At 43.6% G+C, this 8,404-nt stretch overlaps 1 protein-coding gene across 1 annotated transcript in view; it reads left to right on the top strand.

Moving 5' to 3' along the window:
* Nucleotides 1-25: 25 nt before the first annotated feature.
* CDH6 (cadherin 6) overlaps nt 26-8,404 on the top strand; it is a 103,567-nt gene continuing 95,188 nt past the window's right edge. Inside the window, exon 1 of the mRNA XM_015619650.3 lies at nt 26-206. The gene's annotated coding sequence lies outside the window, so the exon portion shown is untranslated. The remainder of the gene's footprint in view (nt 207-8,404) is intronic.

Genomic DNA, 8,404 nt, shown 5'->3' with positions numbered 1-8,404 from the left:
TTAATCAGGAGCAGTGAATGGAAACCAATCAGATAGAGAGCCCCCTCGGCTCGGGCTGCCTGCATGCCGGAGTTAAAAAGTGCTGCTGGCCGAGCGGGAGCCCTAGTGCGAGGCGGGGAGGCTGAGCGGCGGGAGAAGGGGCCGGGGAGCTGCGCTGCCGCGCCGCCGACCCGGGCGAGGCTCGGCCGCGTCGTCCCTGCGTGCCGGTAAGGAGATGCGGCTCTGCACCTCTGGAGGGGCAAGTTGTAGCTCTCACCAGCCAGCCGCCTTCTGCTTTTTCCCCCCCACCTTTCTTTCTTATTCTTTCTGCCGTGCTTATTGGGAATGCTAATTAAGGGGGGTGGGGGTGCGGACGGAGGAGGGGGACAGCACTTATTTTGCAAAGTTGGCAGCTGTCTTGCGGAGGGGTCTGTCCCCGCCGCCGCGCCGGGGTGACCCCCTCCGGGGCTCCGCGCCCTGCCCGACGCTCAGGGGCGTGTGGGGACCACGTTTGCTGGCGTTGTAAGTCAGGCGAAAGGATGCGGCGTTGTCCTGGGGACTGTCATCGCCAGCAAGACACTTCGGGCGAGGAGAGGTGGGGAGAGCGGGAGAAGGGTCGTGTGTGCTTGGAAGAGAATAACAGTAATAATTAATAATAACAACAGCAAAATGATTAATAGCTAGAAAGTAATATTTTTTAAAGTCTGTCTCGGTTGCTTGATGCTGCCGAGTTGCTGTGAAATGAATACAGGGCAAAGCCCTTCGGATCATGAGCGAAATCCGAGGCAAAGTGCAGAACTGAATGTAGAGCACAGTTGAAATGAGGCGCTCCCTCAGTGAAAAGAAGGGGCAGAGCGAGCAGATCTGGGGACGTTACAGGAATTGACAAATGTGAAGTCTTTTATTTGATAAAAGAACGGGTTGGGGAGTACTGGAGGAGGTGGAAGTAAGAGGGTAGGCGTATAGGCATTTTTACAGGAAAGAAGTTGGGTAATTGCAGAAAGCATCCCTGAATTTGGTGGTGTAGTAAATGTTTCTAAGGAGCTGGTAACATACTTTCTGTGTCAGCTAGGTTGAACTATTTATGTATTCATATGTATGTAACACTACTTACATGCACACACAGGGAAAACAGTTTGCTTACTACATCTGTGTATTCTTATGCAAAAGGTTGAGTCAAGAGATAAGCAATAGCAGTAGAGGTCAGTGGCTGTGGAAAGGAGTCCTGTCACTGCTGCAATAAAATCCATATTTTACGGAGAGTTAAATGCAGTACTTTTTAAGTGCAAGTGGATGGTCACCTAAGTAACTCCTGATGACATTCAAGGTTCGGGAAGTTTAACGACCGAAATTACTGCCAGCACGATGGCACAGCTACTACTTTTATACAAATCGAGAAGATAGGGCACCTTTTTCCTTTTACTTGTGTGTGGTGGGGGATTTTAAAGTTCTGTTTGCAGTGCATGAGAGATTGAATAGCACAAATTACTTACAGAGTGTAAGGTCAGTCCTTTCTCCAGATTTAGTGTTCTTCTAGCACAGCTGGAATAGAGAGTACAGTACTTGTCTATTCAGAAATCTCTGAGGCTGGAATGTACATCCTACATGTGTACCTCATGAGCTACATGCATGAACATTAGCGCAAGGCGAACATTACAATCAAGAGCAAGGTTATTTCCATTCCCTTTTGTCACAGGACCGTGTGTAGTAGCATTCTGGAAATGACATAATTCCAAGGGAATAAAATTGCTTGATCGTGCAGACCTCTTTGGTTTTAATCAAAATAGACATAGCTCTCCCAGTCAAGATAAAGGCTTATCTCCTGTATTTGCTGGGCTGAAATCTCTATTATGCAGACAGTTCTTTGCAAAAGTACTTAAAACATTCCATAAAACTGATTAACATCTGTTCCTGAGCAATATAATGCTATGGGTAATGGTGCATCCCTATTCATTTCTTTTTTTCTAATTCCTGTTTAAAGGCAATAAGTTTGCATGTCACAGGAGAGTCGGGTAGGGCTCGGAGGCTTGTGATCAAGATTAAGTAGATTCCTTTATCATGGATATATACAGTTTTAAAGGCCTGGCAGCAATGACACAATTGGATAGCTCCTTTAAAGAGCCCAAACATGCTAATAAAGACTGAAATCCTGAATCTCTTTTCCCTCTCCTCTCAGATATTATCTGACACAGCACCAGTAAATATATAATCTCATATGCTTCTGCTGCACCATTATCTTGCTGGACATATTTCTAGTGGTTTGCAGTTGACTTTTGAGCTGGGGGAGGGAAGAGGAAAGCAGCCAGTCTTTTCAGAATAACGTAATCAGAGCAGCAGTACTTTTTTTTGCCTTTTTTTTTTTTTTTTTCCCAGGGAAAATGGCATTGATTCAGTCCTGTTGTAGCTCTCTGCAATTATCCTTTGCAGTCATTTAAGTAACTGGGGTCCCCGTAGGGACTTATTAGTCCCTCTAGGTATTTTAGTTTTCACACCAGTTCACAGCTCTTGCATATCTCCATGCCAGCACTGTAAAGATTACATTTATAGACACGGTCATCATTCTCTAACCAAGTTGTTCAGCTAGAAATGTGCATCTTAACTTCTGACTCTTCTCTCCCTCCTTCCCTCCCTTCCTTCTTTGCACAGCTCTTCCATGCAAACAGTAACCTGCCGCTCTCCCATAAAGTTTGCATTTTGCCATCTGCTGTTTCAATAATATTTAGTTGAGAGACTTCCTTCAAAGCAAAACATACACGTGTTAAAAAAATGTGGTTTTTTTTTCCCCCTGCTTTCTGCAGAAGATCTCAAAACTAATGTGAACTTGATAGAAGTTAGGACTGTGTCTGTGCTCTCACCAGCTGAGATCCTTCTCTAAATGAGCAGCCCTCTTCTCAAGGGCACATTGAGTTCCTCTGGGCAGGAGCCTCCTTCCAGACCGCTGTCCCCTCAAGTGTGCTACATCATTTTTGCTTTGACTGAAGAAGTTTTCAGCACACTGATATGCTGCTTATTAATAGAATCCTGCAGTATTTTGGGGCTTGGAAGGAATCACTGCTGGGTTTTCTAGTGGATGCTTGTGTGCTGTGTCAAGCAACATATCTGTAGTTAAATGAAATGATGGTCTCTGTCTCATGTTTAACTGAACTTTTCAGTGTGTCACCTGCCCTTTGTTGACTACTTTTAAATTGTGCTACCTTTCTAGTACAATCTTGCACCATTATGGCTCAAGATGTGCAGGAAATTACTTATGGATCTCCTTGGAAATGGTGGCTAATTACTAAAATGAAAGGTAGCTGAAATCTATAAAAAAGAGTGGGTAGAATGCATTTGAAGCAGCAGGCCCCACTGTGATGGTGCCTCATCTTACATAATGGTTACAATTCCTCTAGTGGCTCTGCTGCAATTATACCAGAATGAAGTCGAATTGGTTTTCAGTATCTTTTGATTATCATAAGCGTGCGGGAAAGGCTTTGCCTTGGAAGCTGGGTGTTAGGGAGACTTCTCCATTAACCCCTTGAAGACCTAGTAAGCTGCAGTAACTCTTCATGTGTCTTCAAATGCTTTGCATCATTTGGGGTTTACTCCTTTTTTTAATTTTTCTTTTTCCTGTATAATTTCTTGGGTTCATAGCTCTTAGAAGCAGGGCTGATAAACTCAGTTGTGGTTATCCTGACTGACATGGTGGGGCCAAATTCAGGATCTTTTCAATGTAAATCTTTAAAATGAGTCCTCCATCCTGTGCACAAAGTGAAGAGTTCTGTGGCACACAGAGTGAATTTCTTCTGCTGGCTTTATGCAGGATTCAGTTTGCCATATAAACATCATTCTCAAGTTTAAATGTGTTCTGGTTGAGATAAAAATCCAGTAGCAGGTTTGCTCATGCTGCATGCTTAGTCATGGCAGACCTTTCCAAGGGGTCTGAAAAAAACTATGCTGTGTGAGGAAAAAGGTATGGCATCTTGCCTTGTTTCATTTGGGATGGGGAGAAATGAGATGTAACGTGAACATTTAGTATTAAATGCAGCTTTTAGTTGTCTTTATTGCTTAAGAAAAGTTACTGGACAGATTATTAGTCTCTGTTTTAAAATCACCCTTGAAGAATGCACAATTAATACAAAACATCAGCAGAAAAAGTCATCCTCTCTGAGTTGTGCTGAGTGTTGCTGCAGTGGAATTAGGTGAGGAAAGTGTTGGATAAAAACATTTTTAAGCTTTGAGTGTGAGTACTTCATATCCAGTTGGGCTTTCTATGCCATAAATCTCAGCCTAAGAACCACTTTTTGGTTTTTCCCCAGTGACTGGCTGGAAGTCCACCCAGGCTTAGGTTCCTAAGCTTCCCTAGGGCACTGCTGTGTGTCCTAATCCTGATCACCCCATTTCAGGCAGGCTTATCCCCCTTTGTACCCATGACCATCTCCTTATTCCAGGTGGGGCTGGTTGCCACCATTGTTTTTCACTTCATTTATTTTCCTAATTGTGCATTTGGCACTGAATGGCCCAAACAAAGACTGTAAATATTTGAGTTTATGCTTTTGTTTGTTTGTTAGCAAGAGCATTCCCAGAAGAAAATAGGATGACTGAATTTCAGGAGTGTTTATAGAGTGGTGTGAATTAATGTTACCAGTTGGTACATCCAGTCTCGTGGAGCTGACTGCTCCTTGAGTATTTTTCTCTCTCAAAACAAACCAGAAAGGATAGTTTCCTCTGCAGCGGCAACCCTCTGAGCAGCAGTGAGGATCAGTGCTGATGGGGAGAGGTGAGGGGAGCCTGTGAGCCCTGTCAGGATGGAAAAGGCTCAATTGGTATGGTGTCCTTCCTGAGTTAGGATGCTGGACCTCCAAAAAGAGTCTTTAAGCAAAGAAATGATTGCTTAACTGTGATGGTGCCAAAGCACTTGATAGCACCATGCTGAAACATCCAAGACAGAGCGATCTTTCTTCACACCCAGCCACAAGACACCCTCTCCATACCCTCCTCTGCACCAGGCGCACAGACAAAAAGTGCATATACATTTCCATCTGGTCTCATTCAAGATCACTGCCAGCCTTGCTATGTTTTAAGTAACCTGTTCAATAATGGCTTTATTCTGGCATTGTGGGCAAATATTTTATGGGTTAATTAGCCTGTCTTGTCACAATATGCGTATATATTTATATATAGTCAGAAAATGCTTAATTCTAGCCAGAATGTGACTGTTAGATTTCATTTGCAGCATAAATACCCATTGTACCCCTCAGCTCTTCCCTGGTGACACACCGCAGTGCACAGAGGAGAGCACTTTATGAATGAGATCCGTCCTGTACTATCTGGGTACCGTAATTCCTCTCAGCTAAACTAATTTCATTATCGTGCTGCAATGTTTACAGCTGCCTCTGAGATAATAGGTAGTGTATCTTTCCAGCATTCCCACTTCTGCATCTAATCACAGAGCCAGAGCAGGAGGACCTAGGAGAAGGGTCAGCAGGAATTGAAAATTAGCACAAAAATTAAACACTAGTCAAGTTTCCCCAGGTACTGCAGGTTCGTGCCTGCCTGGTAGAAAGCAGAGCTGCCTGTTCCCTCATTGCAATTGTCAGCTAATAGCTTCTATAAGCACAAAGGCTGCTTAATCAACACGATCATTAGCATGTAGCTCTGCTTTGTTGTGAGGGTAACACCAAGCTCAAAAGAGAATACTTGCCTCTGATGCTAACTCCACTTAGCACTGAAGGTCATGGTGATCCAGACTTGCTTGAGAGGCTGTGGAGTGGTGGCAGAACCACTTGTGCCTGTGGGCCCCAGCTGGCACTGCAGTACTGGGACCAGCCTTCCTACTGACCTCTCACTCCAGGGAAAACCCTCTCTCTTAGAAAGATGTGTCCTTCTCCCTCATCCTCTTAGATCCAATACCATAGCAAAAATAATTAAAAGCACGGTTGCTTTTAGTTTTGCCCTGAGGACTCAGGTGAAATCTGTTTCCTCACTGAATTGATTCGCTTTGAGTGCCTGTTGTTTTGTAACTTTAGGGTGTCATTAGTCTGGCAATCATTATTTGACAAAAGTATCCTCATGGACAAATAGGAGATGATACAGCTCATAGTAGTCAGCAAACCCCTCTCCCAAGAACCCACAGATACTCTGTGGACATTTGGGAGTCTCGCTTCAAGTAAGGGACAAGGTGAAGTTCATCAACATGGCACCTTCACTCAAAAGCTGTTCAAGTATTCCACAATTCCACATCTTCACCACTTGGCACCTCTGTGAGGCTGGCCTGTATAATTGGCTGTGTTTTACAGCGGGGGAAGTGAATCACCGCGGAGGTGAGTGACTTGCCCAAGGTCACAGAAGGAGATCATAGCACAGCAGGGATGCTGAACCAGGCTCTTATAGCAAGTACAGCTTGCAGTCAACCCACCTGCCTCTCTCCTGCTCTCTTTAGTTGTTGTAGCTGATCAAAGAATGGATGAGGGGCGAAAAGTCAGATTTGGGTCTCTTCTTTTCATCCAAAAGAAAGCCAATTATTTTTCTCAAGGACTCCTTGCATCTGCTTTGACACTCTCTCCCCAAAGGATTTTCTGGATGTTTTTTGCTTGCTTGTTCAGCCATGTTTTCTGTGGAGGGGAAGGGGGAAGCTGGGTAGCTCCAGAGCCGTCTGAGACAAGACTGAGTGAGTATCTTATTCCCGGGAGAAAGTAATCTGAGCTGTCCCCAAGCAAGGCGGCAATGACCTTACTCTCTGCATTGGCTGAGTTGGACTGGCCACAGAGTTTCTTTACCCTTCCCTGCCTCATACATTCCCACCTACTTATGCCTGTGGGAGAGATGGGGATAAAAAAAAATCTCATAAAAGGCTGCCTATTCTGCATGCTGCTCCCTGTGGTTTGGGGCAGCCAGAGGTCATGCCACACTATCTCCTGTTCATGTTCATGCCTGCATGAATTCATTTCAAAGCACCCCTGCTTTGTAAACATCTAAGGAGTAGTATTCCTAGCACATAGATATGAAGGTGAGTCAAAGGGAAGTTACTTGAATAAGGACATGGTGTACACCAATACCCCTGACACGGGTATTGATCTTAGTGTAAATAAAATAGAGGGAGAAGTAGAAAAAGACTCATAAAAAAGACACATTAAATTTACAAGTTATGTGGCCAGTTTAGATCGAAGTAGTACCAGGTCCTGAGCTCTGTACCACCTACTATGACCTAATGCTTTTGGAGCTGGCCTGAAAAACTGATCAAGCTCTACAAGAATTCAGGAGAACCTATTTCCTCACTTTCATAGTGTGGAGAGTGCCCTGGCAGATCACAGAGCAGGAATATATAGAGGTAGAATCTCTTTCAGGGAGCAAATTTCTTTTGTGAAATTGGTGCTCAATTTAGCTGTCAGGGCTGAAAGGGAAAAAGATGCAGAAGCAACTCTTAAGTCCACCAGCCACATCCCTTTAAGCAATTCATGCTGTGCCAACCAGTTTTATAAAACCCTGTATTTCATCTAAACTCCATATAAGTCTCAATAATATGAATGCTCTTCTATGATGTTTTCCTTCTCACTGCTGATAATTACCAAGTTATTTCTGCCATAAACAAAGCATGTTCTTCTCTCTGACTTATACCTGGTCCCAGAGCAGTTTGCTTTTAAAAGTACCAATAAACTGCACTGAAGTCCACAAGCCTGTTTGAATGCTTAAGTGTCATTCTGGATCAAGATGTCAGGCTTTGTAATAAAGTGTTTACAAATTTGCAATTATTTTCATGGTGACCACAACATGACCACCAAATGTTTGTATAATTTGTATCCCTACATAATAGACTACGCAAAATGGGGATGGAAAGAAAAACTCTGTAAGGAATAACCATCATTTCCCATTGATGCCACTTCAACAGTATAGCCCTGGATCATCTGTACAGTGTGGAGAAGGATTCTCTGCTGTCTGCAAGCTCCCATCAGCAGTTGCAGAGGGGATAGAGAGGACTGGACTGAGATTTTCACTTCCTGGCTGTTTCTGCTGGCATGTAATGGGAACATCCTTCCTTTGTGCAAGTGTCACTGTGTGTTGCATCTCTAAAACCAATTCTTAGCTCAGATTCTTCCTCCTGGTGCTTGTGTCTCCGAGTCATCTGCACTTAAGAGGAAGCAGAGCATAAGCATCTGAAGAAAAAGCTGGCCCAGTGTATCATATTTATTAATATTTACAGCTATCAGCACAATTCTGCAGACAATCTAATCTCAGGCAGCTTTGAAATTCTGTGCTTTTCAGGACGATGTTTCCCATCAGAAACAGAAGTGTGCACTCTGACTTATAGGAAGGATTTCTGTTCTCTTGGGAAAAAAAAACAAACTCAACAAAACAACACAAAAATAGCCTCCCACTTTTCTCAGCACATAATTTATATTGCTATTAAATGAAATGTATTACCATATTGTAACATGTAAGGGACTCTTTT

This window comes from Parus major, chromosome 2 (assembly GCF_001522545.3).
Source record: "Parus major isolate Abel chromosome 2, Parus_major1.1, whole genome shotgun sequence".
Classification (NCBI taxonomy): domain Eukaryota; kingdom Metazoa; phylum Chordata; class Aves; order Passeriformes; family Paridae; genus Parus; species Parus major.
Note: the sequence above shows the minus strand (reverse complement) of the source record. Positions and strands in the feature narration are given on the sequence as shown.